The sequence below is a fragment of a genome, unplaced genomic scaffold (genome assembly GCF_019419815.1).
Source record: "Pyrus x bretschneideri cultivar Hongxiangsu unplaced genomic scaffold, Pyrus_bretschneideri_v1 Contig56, whole genome shotgun sequence".
NCBI classification, from domain to species: domain Eukaryota; kingdom Viridiplantae; phylum Streptophyta; class Magnoliopsida; order Rosales; family Rosaceae; genus Pyrus; species Pyrus x bretschneideri.
In genome coordinates, this window is record NW_025999794.1 from 1,623,169 (window position 1) to 1,643,730 (window position 20,562).

Genomic DNA, 20,562 nt, shown 5'->3' on the forward strand with positions numbered 1-20,562 from the left:
AAGTGAGGGGTACTTTAGTCATTTCCAATTTTCTCGACCTTTTCGGTCAACTCTTGAATTGGTTAGGTAGAGTTCGATTCCATGAGCACGTAGGCGTACAACGGAGAAGTTAGAGTCGTTTGAAGTTGGTGGCATTTTGGTAATTTTACCAAAATGCTATAATTGGAGTGAAACCTCCAGAAAAAGGGGGAGGTTTCTGAAAATGGAAGGGAGGAGCTGCACTAATCGGTTTTAGGGAGACTTGGACCCATAAACCCACAAACTTGACCCGCTTGTATCTTCTTCATTCGAGTTCCGTTTTGGGTGATCTTGGTGTCCATGGAAAGCTCTTGACGAACCCTACATCTCTATGATGTTAGATTTCCCAATTTCTTTTCCATCTTTGCAGTTTGAGGTCGCAAAGTCCACGAGTTTTCTGGCGGTTTTATCATTTTTCCGGTGATTCTGGCAACCCTTTCCTTCGAGTGAGGTATGAAACTTCATCTACTCTTCATAATCTTCAAGTTGCTATGCTTAGTTTGTGCTTTCGTATTCATTTTAGAGTCCTGTTTTCTCCGATGAATTTGAACGGTTTCCGTTTAGAATTTATCGTCAGCTTAGTTGTGAAAAGTGTTTCCCTTGTTGAGCTCTAGCTACCACATAAATTTGAGCTCATCCAGTTAATGTTGAAAATTCGAGGTTTCTAACCCTCCATCTTGACTACCACCGTGTGTGGCGGTGTGTGGGATCATTCACGAGTGTTGTCTAGGTTTCAAATACCTTCTAGTGACCCTATGAACCTATGTCTAGCTCGATTTCCAAAGATTCAATTGTTTGGTGTGGTGATCAATTTGGACTGCCACTTGTTTGTGTGATTGATGACAATCCGACCGTTGGATCATTAGGAAATTTTAGTATGTTATTCTAGATGCATAATGTGGACTTTGGGAAGTTATGGATCATAAATTTGATGTGCGGATCTTCAAGATCGAATTACGTAGAGTGATGGACCCTATTGTTGACCTAGAGTTGAATGGTGGTCAACATGTCTCGATATGTTCTAAATAATAAAATTAGTACTATGGGAGACTTAAGTGAAGTCTAGTGGGCCTACATTGGTTAGAGAGTGACTTGAACATATGTGATATGTTTATTACCTTGATTTCTTATATTGGTATCATCTGTGAATTTGACTTGGTTTTATAATGTGATTCTATTGAAATGTGATTTTGTATACATACATACATACATACATACATATATATATATATATATATTTAGTCATAGACCTATGTTTATTAAACATGATTTGGCTTGTGTACTGATGATGATCGTGATATGTGATTTGACGTGCATATTTAAAAGGTGGTTGATTTGCATAGATGGTATGATATGATGAAATGTGAGTGATTTTAATATATGTGAATATGAAATGGTTTTACAATTATGTTTCCTATAAATTGTTAATTTTTATATTTAGCCATCGAGGTAGTTTATAAAGTGGGATTTGACGTGCATATTGGAAATATGGTTTGTTTTGTATGATTGGCTTGATTTGATGAAAGGTGAGGGCTACTAGTGGACTAGGTCCCTGCTTGGTTAATCCGCATTAGGGGGTCACTAGTGGTCCTGCTTGGTTAATCCGTATTGGGAGACCATACTATATGCATGGATCGTGCTTGGTTAATTTGCGTTGGGCGATCCTTATGGCCATGTATGCTTAGGAGTGATCATGCTTGGTTAATCCGCATTGGGTGATCACTTCCTAACAGCTGTAGGAGTGACTCTGCTTGATTAATCCGCATTGGGGGGTCACGGCATGTTGGGTTACTTTCTTGGGGGTGGCTCTGCTTGGTTAATCCGCTTTGGGGGGCCATTTCCTGTTTGGTTACTTACGTAGGCTTTGGTCGAACTGCATCCCTCCAGTCGTACTTTTCATTATGTTGCATGAGATTATGGTTGTGAGATATTGTGATTTGTTTCAGACAAACCGTTGGATGTCTAGGTGACTCCTTCAGAGTTTTCAAAAGTTTGGTATTGATTTCTTATGAATGATTTATATTCAAGGTTTATAAATTGTGATTGATGGCTGGTTTTATTATTATATCACATGCTTATTTTATTGTCACTCACTCGAGCCTCTCAGCTTATCTGAGTGCCTGATTTGCCAGTGCACCAATTCCATAATATTGGCATTGACTTTACATATGACAGGTCTAGGTAGATTATGAGAAATCGTTTGATATTTTGGTTCCATTGAGTGGTCTAGAATCCTTGCTCTTGTTCATTCTGTAAGGTGATTTTAGAATCCTAAATTCAAGTAGATGGGAATTACCCACAATAGATATTGTGAAAATAAATTAGAATTACCATGTTTATTACTCATAATCCAAGTGGGGAATTATATAGAGTTTCTTGGTTAATTCGTGAAATGTTATGTTATTGCACTGTTTGATTAACGTAATTAAATGCTAAGATCGTGCATCTTAGATTCATGAATTGATTAATTGACGGGATTGTGGAATGACGTTGGATATGAGTGTGGTTATTATGAGTATTTTAGTTGATTAATATTTCTAGAGAATAATATGTACTTTGTTACTTCTTAAATATGTTACACGTTATGAAATGCGATTTTATGTGGGAAATGTGATGATTTATGTGATGGATGAAGTGGAAATGTTAATCGTTATGTGGGATTGTTATGTTGGATATCATTGTTATTGTTATGATTAGACTTGTTGATAAATGTGGCTAGAGAATGGTATTGTACATCGTTGGTTCTTTGAAATGATATATGTTGTGAATTGCGGTATCATGTTGCAACATAATGACCTATATATTGATGGAGGGGAAATCATGATTTTCAGGTGGGTTTGTTATGTAACCCTAGTCTAGTAATTTCATACTTGTCAAGTTCTATTGATTGATTGGGAAATGTTATGCCTTTCGAGTTAATCGGACCGTGTTATATGTCAATTATTGTGCATGACGAACTACGAATGGCTTGGTCCCTATTTAGGGTATGTAGGCAGTCTAACGGGGAGGTTAGATGCAGCCATAAAGCATACGAAAAATTACTATGCGATTCGATTATTGAGTTGTGCTTTGCCCATATCCTGGAGGTGGGGTATGATAGATATGGATTTTTGGTGACGTCACGTGTCAATTATGGACGTATGTCGGGATTGGGCCGTGACAGCTGATGTTGGGTTGAGCCAAGGATTGGGCCACATCATGCGAGCCTTGTTCTTAAATTTTTTTTTCCTCTTTTGCGGGCCGAGAAGGTCAGCCTAAAGACTTAGGGCTTAGGGTTTCAACAAAAAAAAAAAAAAAAAACCCCAGCCGGAGTTGGGTTCAGTCACCGGGGACTAAGGCTAGTGTCGCCACTGCAGGCGGCCGTGTTTTAGGAAAAATTGCTCAGTGCAAGGTCATAGGTTCGACGACGAGCAAGTTATGGGAGATGGAGAGAGTATGTCGACATCGGGGAAAAAAAAACCCTAAAAAATTCAAACCGGAATTTCACCCAAATTCGATGAAATTTCTTCAGGAATTTCAATGCTATCGAATCAAAATTACGATACCATGTCGGATTTGGTCAAAAAATTGCACGGCAAAGCCTTGGTCTTGCTTCAGGCGATGTGGATTTTCTGCGTTTAGACGCTATGGGCGTCGGGTTTCAAAGGAGCTTGATGCTCCATGCTTGCTCGGGGTCACAGGTTTGAAAAACCCAGGCGGCTGATTTTTTATTTATTTTTTTTCGATTATGAAATTCAATTATATGCATATTCAAGTCAATAATATTTTAATGCATGTACATATATTTGATGCAATTCATGAAAAATATCAAATTCACATAATTTAACAATTATGAATATAATGCATACACAATTTATGTAGAATCTAAAATTTGAAAAACGTAAAGTTGGGTCATGCATTATGGTGACTATTCATGCTATCAGGGCTGCACAAATATCGAGATAGAAACCGTTGTTCTGAAATAACCTGATTGTGTGATAATATAGATGAACTAGTTTGATGCAGAAAAAACTTCAACGTCAGATTCCTAAGCACAACGGTAGGAGTGTACTGATAACGTGTTGTAGCCTATTTTATCTGACAAAGGGAATAGGGCCGGCGGCAAGGGTAGAGAAATTAAGAGAGATGTGTTTATAGAATTGTAGGGAAATGTTTGTGTTATCTCTCCTACATAGTGCCTTTATTTACCATAATAAAATGAGAGAAATAATTCCTTCATCCTCAAGGAATACAAGTTGTAATAAGAAAGGATAACTAGAAGTAAATCTAATCTAGAATTTATATAATCACACTTAAATTAGGAAAGTTTACAACAATTGAATCATGAAAAAACATTTAATTTTAATTAATTTTTTTGGCAGGAGAAAAGAAGTACTTTCAAATACTGTTGAGACTCAAAAAGAAGTGGAGGAGGAGGAGGAGGAGGAGGAGAAAAAGGGCTTAGCCTCGCGGTCGAGATGCATACAATAATTGGAAAGAGACTACTATACATACTCCAGCTCTCTCTCTCTCTCTAACGCCTTCATTGATTCATCATCCACATTTCCCCTCTCTCTCTCTCTAATGTGAAGTCTGAAAACCAATGGCCTTGAAATTGAATAGCTCTCTCTCACTCCTCCCCTCCACTCTCTCCCAACCTCTCTTCCAACTCCTCCTCCTCCTCCCCCTTCCTCTTCTCCCCCACCCACTTCCAAAGCAAAACCAAAATTATTCCATTCCTCCAAAACCACTGCCCAATGAAATCCGCCGCCCTTCCGACTCTTCCCCAAGGCCGATCCAAGCGAGCGCAGAAGAGCGGGCGTTCTGCTGCACCCGACCTCGTTCCGTGGGCCCCACGGCATTGGCGACCTCGGAGAAGAGGCGTTTCGGTTCATAGATTGGCTTCATGAGGCCGGGTGCTCCCTTTGGCAGGTGATTCCGCTTGTCCCTCCTGGTCGGAAGGCCACTGAGGAGGGATCCCCTTACTCTGGTCAGGTATAAATATTCAACCTAACAACCCAATCGCTAAGCTTATCAGCTTCGATTCATTTCATTACTCTCGGACGCGAAATAAATTGAATTGCGATAAAACGAAGCCGATATTTGATGATTTGAAATTGCAAATTTTAGGTAATTAAGGGGCCGTTTGATACCATTGCGTTTTCACTTTTCAGCTTTTAGTTTTCAGTTTTTTAAAGTGAAAACAAAAACAATTGAAAACGAAATGGTTATCAAACGTCCCCTAAAGTTAATTGTGGTTGATGGATGGATGATGGATGGTGACTTTTTCAGGATGCAAACTGTGGTAACACTTTGTTGATATCTGTGGAGGAGCTTGTTAAGGATGGTTTGTTGACAAAGGAAGAGCTTCCAAAACCAGTGAGCCTGCCATTCGCTTTCAGTATTACTCTCTCTCTCTCTCTCTAGGATGGTAGTGTGACACTCATTCAATTCAATGTAGTGATTCTGAGCGTGTGAACTACTCAACTGTTGCTGACATTAAGGATCCTCTAATAACTAAGGTAAACAATATTGCTACTACTAGAGTTTATGCGATTCCGATCCATGACTTTCACTTCAGACTGCCTAGTGAACAATTTTTTATGTCGGACGGTGAAACTGAAGTTGGATTGTGGTTAAACGAAAGCAGCCTGGATAACTACCCATAAATTTCAAAAGGAGCAAAAAATTTAGCAGCTGTTTAGTATTATTGTGTAATTTAGTTACATTCATCAATTTTGAAAACTATAAATTGTTTTCAAATTGAATACAACCCCTTTGTTAACTTTGACTCTTCTACTAAAATTACGACGCACCAATCTTGATTGTGTCTTTGCCATTTGGTGAAACTAGCAAGTGTTGTCTACCAATATTATCACCAACATAATTCTTAGAGTTTCTCAAGGTAGCTTTCTTGATTTTTTTGTTTTCTTCTTTTTTCATGGCCGGGTTTCTATGAAGGCCATTGAGCCAGTTGGATGTATTTTCCATGAGACTTTGATTGTCAAGAGGTGTCCATTTTATTAACTTAAACATTGCATCAGTTTAAATCTTCTCTCTAATTGACCATTAGATCTGTTCTTAAATTGATGATGTGGCAACTGTGGGGCCTATTTTTGTGCTGATGTGTGGAACAAGCTCATCCCCAGCTCTTCTTCATTCCAGCATGCCCACCACTACTGGGCGTATTATACCATGCAACCAGTTGTATAGCCCCTCTCTATCCACGTTTCAGGATAAGTGATGTGGGTTATGTAGTTGCCATATCCCCTTAACAGCATACTTAACTGTTTTTCGGATGAAAGGTTTAAATTGATGTAATTTAAAGCCTCACAGTGTAAATTGCTAAAATTGAAATCTCGTGACCAGATTTGGAAACCATCCCCAATTCTTGGGGGCTAAAATGTAGTTGATCCTTTTTATATACCAAGAGAAAATTTCTTAGTTGAGTTCAATCTCAGGCTGCATAGAGGCTTATTAGGAGTGAAGGTGAACTTAAAAGTCAGCTTGAAGCTTTCCATACTGACCCTGATATATCAAGTGAGATTTCCATCTTGCGCACGAATAATTGTATCTTACATTTTAACTGCTATATGAAGTGGGATTTTCTTTCTTCTTGTGCACTAATTGTATCATATATTTTATACTGTTGCTGACAAGTTTGTATATGTTATGATTTGAAACTAGCTGTAGTAAAATTACATTAAACTTAGTTCTGGACAATCTTCAGATTGGCATAATTCTAATTGTTCTGGGTTCTTTCAGTTTGAATGCATGCACATACATTAATACATGCAGACATATATAATCACACACAAAAGGACACAGGTGAGTGTGTGCACACACACAGAAATACCATGGATGGTGTTGGGTTGCCACTAGTTTCTTTATTTTACTTCAAGAAAGTATTTAGTTTTTGGTTTCTAACTTGGTGAAAGCCTATCCCGTTTTTCAATTTCTTGAACTTGGTATCTTAAGTGGTCCCTGGTGCAGTTACTTTGCACTAAGAGATTAAGAATGCAGAACCAGGGTGCTGCTTGTGTGGAGATTTGTATCCCTTTCAGTTGTGATTCTTGTTTCATAATTTTGTAGGCTGGCTTGAGGATGCAGCTTATTTTGCAGCAATTGACAGCAGTTTCACTGCTTTCAGTTGGTACGAGTGGCCTGAACCTTTAAAAAATCGCCATCTCGCAGCACTGGAAGAAATTTACCAGAGCAAACAGCATTTTGTGAGATCTGGGTGACTGACTATTACTTATTGATTAATGGTTTGCTATTGTCTATATACCAATGTATTAAAAGCGTGAGGGGTGGGCAAGGCGTCCGAGGGATAGCCTGGCCTAGGCTTGAGATGAAGCCGCATTGGACCTAAATTTTTTAATATATACACTGAGCGTACACATATATTATATTAAAAAAGAAAAGGATTATTAATCAATAATCACCCTGAGCACACATATATTATAAATATATATATAAAATAGAGGATGAAAAGCACAATGAGCACACATATAACAATGCACGCAGATAGCACACACATCCATTATATAAAAAAATAAAAATCAGAAAAAAGGGTCAGAGAGACAATAGTGCAAGGAAGAGGTATGAGGTAGTTAAAACCTTACCCAAAATTTGGGTTTGGGAGTTTAAAAAAAAAAAAAAAAAAAAAAAAGTCCATGAGGCGAGCCTAGGCGGCTCCGGCGACGCCTTCAGCCCACTCCCTTGAGGCGAGCATTTTAAAACATTGATATATACTTAGTGTTAGGAACTCCTTCATTGCCCATTTCCCCTCACCATTTGTTTGTGCAGATAAGTATCTTCATTGCCGAACAATTTTTGTTCCAAAGGCAATGGCAGAAAGTTCACAAGTATGCACAGATGAAGGGAATTAGTATCATGGGAGACATGCCTATTTACGTAGGTTATCACAGTGCAGATGTTTGGGCCAATAGAAAGCATTTTTCGCTGGTGAGTAATTTTTAATTGGTAAAGGAACATGTTCATGCCACAACATGCTGTACCAGGTGTCAATTACTGTTACCGATCATATATTAGTCTTGCAGAACAGAAATGGTTTTCCTCTTCAAGTTAGTGGCTTTCCCCCTGATGCTTTCAGTGAAACTGGTCAGCTATGGAACAGGTTTATAAAACTCATACATAATCCTTCAATTTTAGTTGTGGTCAGTTGTGCTATTCTATAGAATATCATTGGGCTTACTGTAAGCCTAAGAGCAACTCTAGCGTTGGAGTCCTGTCCTCAGGCTATGTACTATTCAATCCACCTTATGAAGAGTAACTGTATTTAATGAACAGTAATAGCCCTGGTAATAGCATTTGTATCTCCACCGTTACACTTCAATAGCCCTGACAATAGACAATAAAATATTAGTATTTTATTTATTTATAAAATAATACAAAATAATTTTAATTGTAATTTCGGATAAGATTTTTAATCGTTCTCGTTGCGCCACGTATCATTATCCGAAGTATTAAATAATACAAATTAATTTTATTTGTAATTTCGGATAAGATTTTTAATCGTTATCGTTGCGCTACTTGTCATAAAATCCGAAAAGACAATTATTGGAGATGGATTTTCGATAAATTTTTTAATCGTACCCATTATGATACGTGTCATTATCCGAAAATACAATTATTGGTGATGGATTTCTGATAAGATTATTAACCAATCACGTCACGTCACGTGTCATAATCTGTTTACAATCTTTGAGGATAGATTTCCATTAGATTTTTAACGAATGACGGCATGCCACATGGCATTATGTACAACCTAATCCTTTCTAAATCCTCCATATAATCCACCATCCATCCTCATAAATCTCATACCAATTTTCTCAAGATCTTTATTATTATTCATAGTTTCTGCTTCATTATTCACAAAAATCTGTATCATTATTCATAGTTTCTGCTTCTTTCTTACAATGTCTTCTTCTTCCTCAAGGATGATGTGGGAACTCGATCAGGAAGAGGAAGAATTGTTTAACCAATCAGAAGGAATGTTCAATCACCAGGGTCAAAAAATGAGAGGGAAGAGGATGAGGAGCGTAGAAGGAGAGATGAAGTAAGAATGGGCAGAGCCTCACATTCTCGTCGAGTCATTTAAGCTGTGGCTCAGATCTGCAGGCCTAGCCATTCCGGAAACCTTGATAGAAGTAGGCAATGACGAGGTATAGAACTCTTGGACGATTATTTTGTCTCTAATAATGCATTCCCTGATATGTACTTTAGACGTCGTTTTAGAATGGAACGATATTTGTTCAACAAAATCATGATTGCTGTTTGCAACCATGATTCTTACTTTGTGCAAAAAAATGATGCTTTTGGTGCTATGGGTCTCCTTCCTCAGCAAAAAATTACTGCTGCCTTGCGGATGCTTGCATATGGAGTATCTGCAGACTAAGTGGATGAGATAACAAGGATGGGGAAATTAACCATTCTTGAGTCCCTGATGAGGTTTTGCGGAGCAATTGAATCTATCTACATCGCTGAGTACCTCTGCAAACCTACAAACATGGACTTGGAACGGCTGCTGAAGAAGACCGAGATGTGTGGTTTTCCTGGGATGATTGGAAGCATTGATTGTATGCACTGGACGTGGAAAAACAGTCCAAGTGCATGGCAAGGTGCTTATGGGGATAGAAAAGGAGCAAAAAGTATCATTCTGGAGGCGGTGGTATCTTTTGATACATAGATTTGGCACGCCTTTTTCGGGGTTCCGGGAGCTCAAAATGACATCAACGTTCTTGCCCAATCCCCAGTGTTCAACGATGTCCTACAAGGAAAGGCACCAAAAGTCACGTATGGGGTCAACAGACGTATGTACGACGGGCCATACTATCGAGCTGACGACATTTACTCGCGATGGTCAACATTTGTCAAAACAGTGCAACGTCCGCGAAATGCAAAGGAAAAACACTTTGCAAGCTGTCAAGAGTGGTCCAGGAAGGATGTGGAGTGTTGTTTCGATATCCTCCAAGCTCGCTGGGCGATCGTCAGGGATGCTGCCAGATTGTTTGATGTAGAGTCGTTTCGATCCATCGTGATGACGTGCATCATTCTTCACAACAGTATATCGTTGAATGAGCCTTTCATTGTAACGTCTATCCCTTTGTAATGGCTCATGTTGCATGGGCTCATCGGTGGCGTCATGAGCACAATATATACATGTTCTTGAATTATTCATCGTGTCTGGCTCATATTCATCAACGGCTTCATAATCGTACTCATCTTCTACAATCATGTTGTGAAGAATGATGCACGTCATCATGATGGATCGAAGCGACTCTACATCAAACAATCTGGCAGCATCCCTGACGATCGCCCAGCGAGCTTGAAGGATACCGAAACAACGCTCCACATCCTTACTGGACCCCTCTTGACAGCTTGCAAAGTGTTTTTCATTTGCACTTCGCGGACGTGACACTGTTTTGACAAATGTTGACCATCGCGGGTAAATGCCGTCAGCTAGGTAGTATGGCCCGTCGTATATACGTCTGTTGACCTCATATGTGACTTTTTGTGCCCTTTCTAACAGGACATCGTTGAACACTGGGGATTGGGCAAGGACGTTGATGTCATTTTGAGCTCCCGGAATCCTCGAAAAAGACGTGCCAAATCCATGTATCAAAAGATACCATCGCCTCCAAAATGATACTTTTTACTCCTTTTCTGTTCCTATAAGCGCCTTGCCATGCACTTGGACAGTTTTTCCACGTCCAGTGCATACAATCAATGCTTCCAATCATCCTAGGAAAACCACGCATCTCGGCCTTCTTCAGCAGTCGTTCCAAGTCCATGTTTGTCGGTTTGCGGATGTACTCAGCGATGTAGATAGATTCGATTGCTCCACAAAACCTCATTAAGGACTCAAGAATGGTTGATTTTCCCATCCTCGTTATTTCATCCACTTGGTCTGCAGATGCTCCATATGCAAGCATCCGCAAGGCAGCAGTAATTTTTTGTTGAGGAAGGAGACCCATAGCACCAAAAGCATCATTCTTTTGCACAAAGTAAGAATCATGGTTGCAAACAGCAATCATGATTTTGTTGAACAAATGTCGTTCCATTCTGAACCGATGTCTAAAGTACGTATCAGGGAATGCACTATTAGGGACAAAATAATCGTCCAAGAGTTCCATACCTCGTCGTTGTCTGCTTTTATCAAGGTTTCCGGAACGGCTAGGCCTGCAGATCTGAGCCACAGCTTGAATGACTCGACGGGAATGTGAGGCTCTGCCCATTCTTACTTCGTCATCTCTCCTTCTACGCTCCTTATCCTCTTCTCTCTCATTTTTTGCCCCATGGTGATTGAACATTCCTTCTGATTGGTTAAACAATTCTTCCTCTGTTCCCACATCATCCTTGAGGAAGAAGAAGACATTGTAAGAAAGAAGCAGAAACTATGAATAATGATACAGATTTTTGTGAAGAAGGAAGCAGAAACTATGAATAATGATAGAAATCTTGAGAAAATTGGTGTGAGATTTGTGAGGATGGATGGTGGATTATATGGAGGATTCAGAAAAGATTAGGTTGTACATAATGCCACGTGACATGCCGTCATTCGTTAAAAATCTGATGGAAATCTATTCTCAAAGATTGTAAACAGATTATGACACGTGGCGCGACGTGATTGGTTAATAATCTTATCAGAAATCCATCACCAATAATTGTATTTTCGGATAATGACACGTGGCATAATGAGTACGATTAAAAAATTTATCGGAAATCCATCCCTAATAATTGTCTTTTCAAATTTTATAACAAGTGGTGCAACGACAACGATTAAAAATTTTATCCGAAATTACAAATAAATTATTTTGTATTATTTAATAATACTTCGGATAATGACACGTAGTGCAATTAGAACGATTAAAAATCTTATCCGAAATTATAATTAAAATTATTTTGTATTATTTTATAAATAAATAAAATACTAATATTTTATTGCCTATTGCCAGGGCTATTGAAGTGTAACGGTGGAAATGCAAATGGTATTGCCAGGGCTATTACTGTTCATTAAGGGTAGTTACTGTTCATAAGGTGGATTGAATAGTGCATAGCCTGGGAGAGGGCTCCAACGCTGAAGAAGCTCTAATGTTTGAATTAAAGCCCTCTGTATGATTGGAAATCAATGGAGAAAAGGATTTTCATGGTGGATGCGCCGCATAAGGAGCACAAAATATATATGACGAATTCAGGATAGACCATTTTAGAGGACTCGCCGGTTTTTGGGCTGTTCCTTCTGGTGAGAAATTACCAATTGTATTTCTTGTGCTTGTCTCCTGTAACATATCTATGTTTTTATTACACTAATATATGGTGTGTGCACAGAAGCAAAAGTTGCAACGGTCGGACGATGGAAGGTCAGGTTCCCATATTTTTCTTTTTCTAGTTACGGTTCTGTAATTTACTATCCCTTCATTGAAACTGAAACTTTTATGTTTTGAATGACGGTAGGAAGGACCTGGAAAATCCTTTTTTGACGCCCTAAACAGAGTTGTCGGGAAGATGAACATAATAGCTGAAGACTTGGTATGTTAAGTTGTTTGTATACGAAATTACTTTTTGATCCATATCCCAAAAATTTGGAAAGATTAATGTGATATCTCAATTTTTTGATTTAACATATTTTCAGATCTATCTCAGATAGAAGATGAAAAGCAGATTGTTCCATGAAGTTAAATTTCGAATTAGGCTGATCTTATGGAAACTAAAATTGGTTTTCTACTTGCACAGTTCTGATTCTTTGAAATTAAAATGTCAAAGCAAGAGACAATGACACGATTGAGAAAGGTCATTGCAATTGATGATTGCTATTTTCAAATAAAAATTTTGCCCACTTTCAAACAAGTAAAGCTTTTGGAAAGTGTTGAACCGAAAAATTTATCATGGTATGAAAGTAGGAGGTCCTGTTTCCTGAGTTCAGTACCTTACAGTCACGTCCACTATATCTACGTTAAACTCCTTATGTTGGAATCTAGTGGTGGAAAGGTCCACATTTGAGGGGGAGTGTTGTTGAAATATAAAATAATTGTTGACATCCAAACAACTTGAACTTTTGTGAATTGGGATAAAGCGTGTGAAGATTGTGTAAGTACCCATTTATTGTAATTTTCTTGAGTATCTTCTTGATGTGTTCTCATATCCTCCACTGTGGCATGGCGGGGAGTTATCACTGAGGATGTAATTCAGCTAAGGAAATCCATCGGGGCACCTGGAATGGCCGTCCTCCAGTTTGGTAATGAGTTTCTTTTTTTTCGAGTTGATTACATAACTGTATTCTATAATTAGCTTTAAGAAATAACCTTAAGCTTAGATGTATTCTCATAACCTCCTGCTCTGTAGGTTTTGGAAGTGACGGTGCTGACCCTCATTTACCTCATAATCATGAGCCCAATCAAGTTGTTTACACTGGAACTCGTGATAATGACACGGTAAAACATTGTCGTGGTTTTTCCAATCCCATGATTCTGACATCTGTTTATTCTTATCCCTTCTAATAGTTTGTGTTCTTGTCTTATAGATTCGAGGTTGGTGGGATGTTTTGAAGCAAGAAGAGAAGTCCAATGTGGGTTTTTCTTTTTCTTTTTGTTGTTGAAACTTCTCCCTGGCATACGTAATTCTGCATTACATGTGTGAAACAAGATTTAGCTACTTTTTCGTGTTTCTATAAAGTTTTATTGTTATTCCAGGTGCTGAAGTATCTTTCAATCACCGAAGAAGATGATATCCCATGGGAACTCACAAGGGCTGCATTATCTTCTGTGGCCTGAACAGCAATCATACCTATGCAAGATATTCTTCGGTTAGGAAATTCTGCGAGGATGAACATTCCTGCTACACAGGTAATAAAAATAAAATCCAAACATAGATGCGGATAGATTGGTAATGGGCTCCTGGGCGGTAGAATGGTTAGGGGATAGAGATCAATGCAGGCCGAGTATAGGCCAAATCAGATTATTGTCATGCTTGGTGTGCTCACATCCTAGCCTTTTCTGTTTTATGGTCAGCATAACAAAGTCAATTCATTAATCTGACATTAGTTTGCAACTGCTTGAAGGCGAGAGAAAATCAGCATCCATAATCTACAGCCGCCCATACATCGACAACATATCCCTCAGTTGCCAAGCTTCCGACTCCAAGCTATCAAAGCTCGTGGAACTAGGTATCCTCCAACCCCAGTTTCCAAACTGCGCAAAGTAAGAAAAATATCATCAACATGTAGTGTGAATATCAGGTACTTTCATCTTGCCTAAATTAGTGCTTTCATCTTGCCGCCGACCGCTTGAGTCAGGGACACAAATTGGACTTATATGCAGATATTAATCATGAAAGCCAACAAATTAGTTGAATAAAAACGTTGGAATCATATAAAGTTCAGTTGAATAAAATCACCCCAAAATAAAGTGGCCATCTCGATTTTTGTTTATTTCTTTGTTCTCTTCGTTTAGATGAACGCAGGAGGGAAATCTTTCTAGCGGTAGATTGCCATGGTGATTAGGGCTTCGTCTTGAACCCACTATGTCCCTGGTTATTGCTCTAAATCTAAATCTAAATCAATTGAGTCACAAGCCCTGATGTTGAGTACGTTAGTTGCTGATGCAGCAGCTTATACAAAACAATTCACCACATTCTCTATTTTCACTGCTAAATTGGTACAAAAGTGAGATGATGATACTACCTGGAAATTCTAGGATCCATTGTGCATGCGAACATGAGCTGATGCGTGCACGAATCCTGGACATTCCTCGCCGCACTAGCGTGGGCGACAGTCCTAGCTCTCGTGATGTACACAGTAGTTTCGGATCACACGGGCTTAGGCGTGTAAATGGAAATGCATGAATACAAAGGATAAAATAGTGATCATTACAGCCCTTAGGATGTGATACAGATGGAATGAATATACCTAGTGATCCAGTAGGGAAAAGGTAACTCGCAGGTTTCATAGCCTGCAAAATAAGAAGACCGAGTGTACCAAAAAGATCAAGCAGTAAACGCAAGTCAGATTTCGTGACAGCAAAATAGTTTGAATCAAGCAGCTTTCTCAATTGCCCCTTGCATGGGCTTATAAGAGGTTTGGCTACTCTTCATATTGCCAATTGGTTTTATGGTGGAACCTCAACTTTCTTCATGATATTAGAGTAGGTTGTCCTATGTGTGAAGTCAAACGGCCATGTATGCTCCATGTCATCCCGTTGTGTTATCCACCGTGTTTGGCTTGAAAATTAGCCATACGTGAGAAGGCGTGTTGAGAATGAATCTTATATTGATGAAAAATTCGTCATAGGAGTTCTCGGAGCCGAAGATCCTTCGATTCAAACTCCAGTTATCTATTATATTCTTCTTGTGTTACTTGCGATTTCAAGTTGTGGAAATTTACTCTTTCTTTAAGTTAGACACCAACCGATTGTGTAAGAAAATAGGTTGTTATTGGTCGGTCCTAAAGGTAAGAGTAGGTTGCTCCTCTGTTCCCTACTAATTGCGTAAAAGCCTAGTTTTCTCTTCCCTCTGGGTGAGTCGCTTCTTTCTCCAGCAGCTACATATGTTGATGAAAGCAGGGACCTTGCATGAAAGTAAACTTATTATAGGAAACTAAATAGGCAAGTCTCGGAACTTTGGGGTAGCGTAAACATATTATCATGAAAGAAAACAATTAATCTTAGGAAAATGGTGGTTAACCTGTAGAGTGAGAAGATGAGCAGATAGGCCAATCACTTTGGCATCTTTCAGACCTTGTGCAGCAAATCCAGCCATTGCTACAAGACAACCGCCAACCTAAAACGCCATAAAATTTATGGATTCAACATGATGCCTATCGCAGAATTGGAGTGTAATTACGTATTGGGTTTGTATTGATAAAGTTCATGTGAAGTGAAGACTCTGCAACAGGTAACCTTAATGCAAGTGCATGAAACCGAATCAGATTATATGAGGGAACAATGATATGTTTAACGGATTTACAGCCAACAGCTGCACTATTCTCAAACGAACCAAGAGCGCATTTGTTGCACTTCACAAGTGGAATATTACTTGAGGAAAATGTTTAAGTTCCAGACCTTGCAGTAGCTATGACTCTACCCTCATATATGTAAATACCTGTCTAGTTCATTTGCATCGAGCGGCCTGCTGTACATCCGCTTTCGAGCCTTTCGTCAATAAGGTTGACATGCCCTTCCCAATATCGAGAGAATATCCCAGAGTAGGAAGGCCCAGCAAACAAGCAACTATTCAAAGAGAGAATTCTTAATCAGTGTGCAAATTGGCAACAAAGCAACTAACAAAATCAAAGCATTATATTATCGATCACAAATCATAACAAGTTTCATAGTCTCTGGTGTTAATTTAGTACCTAAAAAATGAGCAGCTTCACGACTAGCAATTCTGTTGTGATAATCCGGGAAAAATGACGAAAAGCCAGATATGGCAGCTTGAAGAAGCCTAAAGTGCAGTAGAATACAGATAAACTTTTATGAAAGAAAATACTGCCAAACTTGTTTTATCATGAAAGCATTAAAATTACAATTCAATTCCATACAAAAAACCCCAATCCTACAGCAGCAGTATTACGTGTATGAAACCAAGATGCATGTCAGTAAGAACCCCGAGCCACAATCTCTGTAAAGTACGCGAAAGTTTCTCTCTAATGTCAATGTACGACTCTAATACTTCTCACAAAATGTCGAGCAGCTATATCTAGTTCAAAACTATTTGAAGAGGGATACACTAGGACTACATTCGCAAGCAAAGGAACTAAGAAGCTGTGATGAAAATGTGATGAAAATGTTAAAAGATTTTGGCACATGATGAAGGAATGCAAGTATTGCAACCCGAACCAGTAATACTTGCATCATTTCTGACACTGGGAACTGCAAGAGTTTCTGCATTTTTAATCCCAACAGTTGTCAGCTCCATAAGCGATGTCTGCACGGTCCAATGCATGCATAAATGTTGACTCCACTTGAAATAAGGATTTGAAATCAAAACAATTACGTAAATAAAAGGTGTAGTAATTAAGAATCATGATAGAATACACTTTGAAAAGATGATGATCATGTAAGCTTTGTTAGAGCTGCTCACTTGTTTAACGCGTGCTTAAGGGATTGCGATCATAAGAGATTAGGATTGACTATACTTGTAAGCTATCAAGGAATGTATGTGGACCGATATATAGCTAAAGTAATTCTGATACGAGTAGATATATCTGTACTGATATGAATAGTATGGTTTCGTGGTGATAAGGGTTATCAGTTTGATAGTTTGATAAGGATTACATGATGGGAAGTATCCTTATCAAACACCACCATTTAGGATATATAATAGGGTCCCCTGCTCTCACACTAATTACGCACAAAAAGATATCAAGCCCCATTGATTGTAGCAGTGCATTTGGTCTGTGTTGAGAGTAGAAGAACCCTCGGTTCATTGCAGCAATGGCGTCACAAGGTTAGTGGTTAATTTGGTATTGTGATTTACTTATTCAGCATATATTGATCTTACAGATCATTCATTCAAGTATAGTACTTGTGATGGAGACTGATGGTACGCTGCGAGACATATGGCTGAGAACTCCATTTTTTGGCCCAACCAATTTCACTAGCTGATCAAGTGCCTCTTTAACCGCACTGCTATCTTTCTGCAGCAACCAAATGCGTATACATTACTTGCTTATTGTCAACCGTATCCTTCCTCTTCTTGTCAATGCATATATAGCAATGCCAATTATGCCAATGGCCAAGAGATTAATATTGTAAATTTTGAGTTGGATGTTTTTATTTTCCTCGGAGAAAAATCAATGATTCAAATGCATTAATGAATTATTTAGGTTTATATAACGAGTGATTTCCTCAGAGAAATTACTAACACCATTGCAACAAATAATGAAAAAAAATAAATAAATGAAAGGGAAGAAGAAGAACCTTTGCAAGGGCGGATTGGAGGGTGTTGAGGTCGACACCAGAAGGAGCAGCTGAGGAAGAAGCTCCGATTCGCAACTACTGAAGACGACGAAAGTCAGTGGAGGAGGAGGAGGCTACTAATAAACTGGAAGCAGAAGCAGCCTTCATAGCCATGTCGAAGCAGCACCTCGTCATGCCTCTCCCTCTCACGTAATTATACGGAAACTAGAGAAAGACTAGAAAAGATAAAAACAAACGTATTTTTGTTGACAGTGGGATTTGAACCCACGCCCTTTCGGACCAGAACCTTAATCTGGCGCCTTAGACCAACTCGGCCATATCAACTCTGTTGTTCTTCTCATCCCCTTAACTTTATTTCTTTAGCCGAAAATTTGGGAAGTGAGCAATACGACACGATCCATTGATGAGTCAGGTCATTATCGAGTCACTTATTCTGAATTCGTTAAGATATCGGGTTTGATATGACACAATCTGTTAAAATAACGGGCATGACATCAAAACAATACAAATACGACAAACATGACCCATTTTCTAGGTCTCCAATGAAATCTTACAAAAATGACACCAAATAATAATATCTAAAAAAAATGATCCCTTTTGAATAGTTTTGGACATGATTAATTAAGATAACGAGTGACAACAAACATGACACGTTTTCCTGGTCTACAATGAAATCTTACAAAAATAATACCAAATTATAATATCCAAATAATGACCTATATTCCAAATGTGTCCTCGTAAGGAGGGTTAGGGTTAAGGTTTCTTGTGGAAAGGGTTACGACGGCGCAGGGTGGTCTAGGGTTTTCAGTGGGATTTTATGCGGAAAGAATGGTGATTTGGATAGTTTGCTGTGTGGTTTTGCGTGACATGTGTGATTTTTCCAGAGGGTGTAAGGTGTGACGGCAGTTGTGGCAAGGGTTCAAGCAGCAGGTCGGTGCAGAGTTCTTGCTTCGTTGCAGCGCGTAATGGAAAGGGGAGTGGGACAAAGTATGGAGTCGTTGGCAAAGTGCTTTGGGTCCAGTGTTTCCTTGTCGGAGAAGGAAAGGGGTGGAATCAAAATTGAGAAGAAGGATACTAATGGAGCTTTATTATGGTTCCATCACAGTATTGTGGCAGAGGTGTTCTCAACTAAGGCTATCAATGAGAATGGTTTCATTGATCAATTTACAAGTCTTTGGCGCAGAAAGGAGGGTGTCTCAATTTGGGCTTTGGGAAGGGCTCGATTCATGGCTCGTTTCGTGGTTCGTCGCGATATGGTTAGGGTGCTGAAGGCGGATAAGCCTTGGGTTTTTCAAGATGATTTGGTATTGGTGGTAGATAGTGCTCGCCATACTAGGTGGGCAGAACCTTTTTTCCTTACTATGATATGGGTACAATTGCATAATGTACCCCAGTTGAACATGACGGAGGCAGTGGCATCTGCCATTGGTGGTTGATTGGTTCAGTTCTTAAGGTGGATAAAGATGATGGGTGGGACTGTATTGGAAGGTTTCTTCGTGTGAAGATCTCCTTTGACGTTTGTGATCCTCTTATGTGAGGAGTGAATGTGGAGTTCTCGGATGATGGGGAGATATGGGTTAATTTTCGCTATGAGGGGCTGCCTAATTATTGTCTTATTTGTGGTAAAATGGGATATGTTACTAGTTGGTGCAAGGAGGAAGCTATTGGGGAATGTGCTTCAGTGGAGGATGTGGAGGCTCTATATACATTTAAGGGCCTTGATACGGAGTTTAACCTGAAAGGGAAATTGGTTTACGGGAAGGGGTCAACATGTGAGGGTGAGGTTGGGCGAGATGCAGAAAGGAGTGAGAGAGAGGAATGGGTCGGCCTTTAACTCATCTTGGAGGAGGCAGGTTGATGGGGCGGGTACTGCTCAATAGGATAATCGTGCTAGGGAGGCGAATGAGAGAGAGTGACAGCAAGTGGTATAGGAGAGGGCATTTGATGCAGGATAGATTGGACCAGGGGGAGTGTTTACTCTTGAGGCTGGCTCCATAGTGCTGGAAGAGCCTCCCGAGGAGGTTGTGGTTGCCGAAAGTGGTACAGGGACTACTTAAAATGGTATTGTCATAGATCTCAATCTGCCGGTGGTGTTGGACCAAGAAAATCGCCCCGGTACTATGGTAGAGTCGGAGGTGGTGGGTATGGGGACAGATGGTGGATTATTGTCTAAGGATTCTGATCATATTAATCTACTACCCATAATTGAGGCAATTTCGAGAGGTGGAGCAAAGAGGAGCCATGAGGATGATGATGATAGGCATGTGGTGATCGTTGAGGATGGTTTGTCTTGTGTGAAGAAGAACCCCAGGTTCGAGAAGGATCAAGTGGAGGCCACCTACTAGGGGTCTCCGCGATCGCAATGAATATCCTATGCTGAAATTGTCAAGGTATCGGGGGAGACCTGATAGCTAACTATCTTTTGGAGCAGAATTGGCTTCACTCCCCCGAGGTAGTGGTTCTCATGGAAACTAAGAATCAAAGTAGAAGATATCGATACTTAAGGCAGAGGCTTGGAATGGCATGTATGCATGCTATAGAGCCTAGGGGTATTAGGGGTGGTATGTGTGTATTTTGGAAAGATGCCAATGATGTGGTATTAGTTAAGTATGGAGAGTTTTATTTT

At 39.4% G+C, this 20,562-nt stretch overlaps 1 non-coding gene and 1 pseudogene across 1 annotated transcript; one reads left to right on the forward strand and one right to left on the reverse strand.

Annotated features, from left to right (window-relative positions):
• Positions 1 to 4,523: 4,523 nt before the first annotated feature.
• Positions 4,524 to 14,429, forward strand: LOC125471047 (annotated as a pseudogene).
• Positions 14,430 to 18,179: 3,750 nt separating this feature from the next.
• TRNAL-AAG lies at positions 18,180 to 18,260 on the reverse strand. The gene has a single exon. It is a non-coding gene; the product is annotated as a tRNA-Leu (tRNA).
• Positions 18,261 to 20,562: the final 2,302 nt, after the last annotated feature.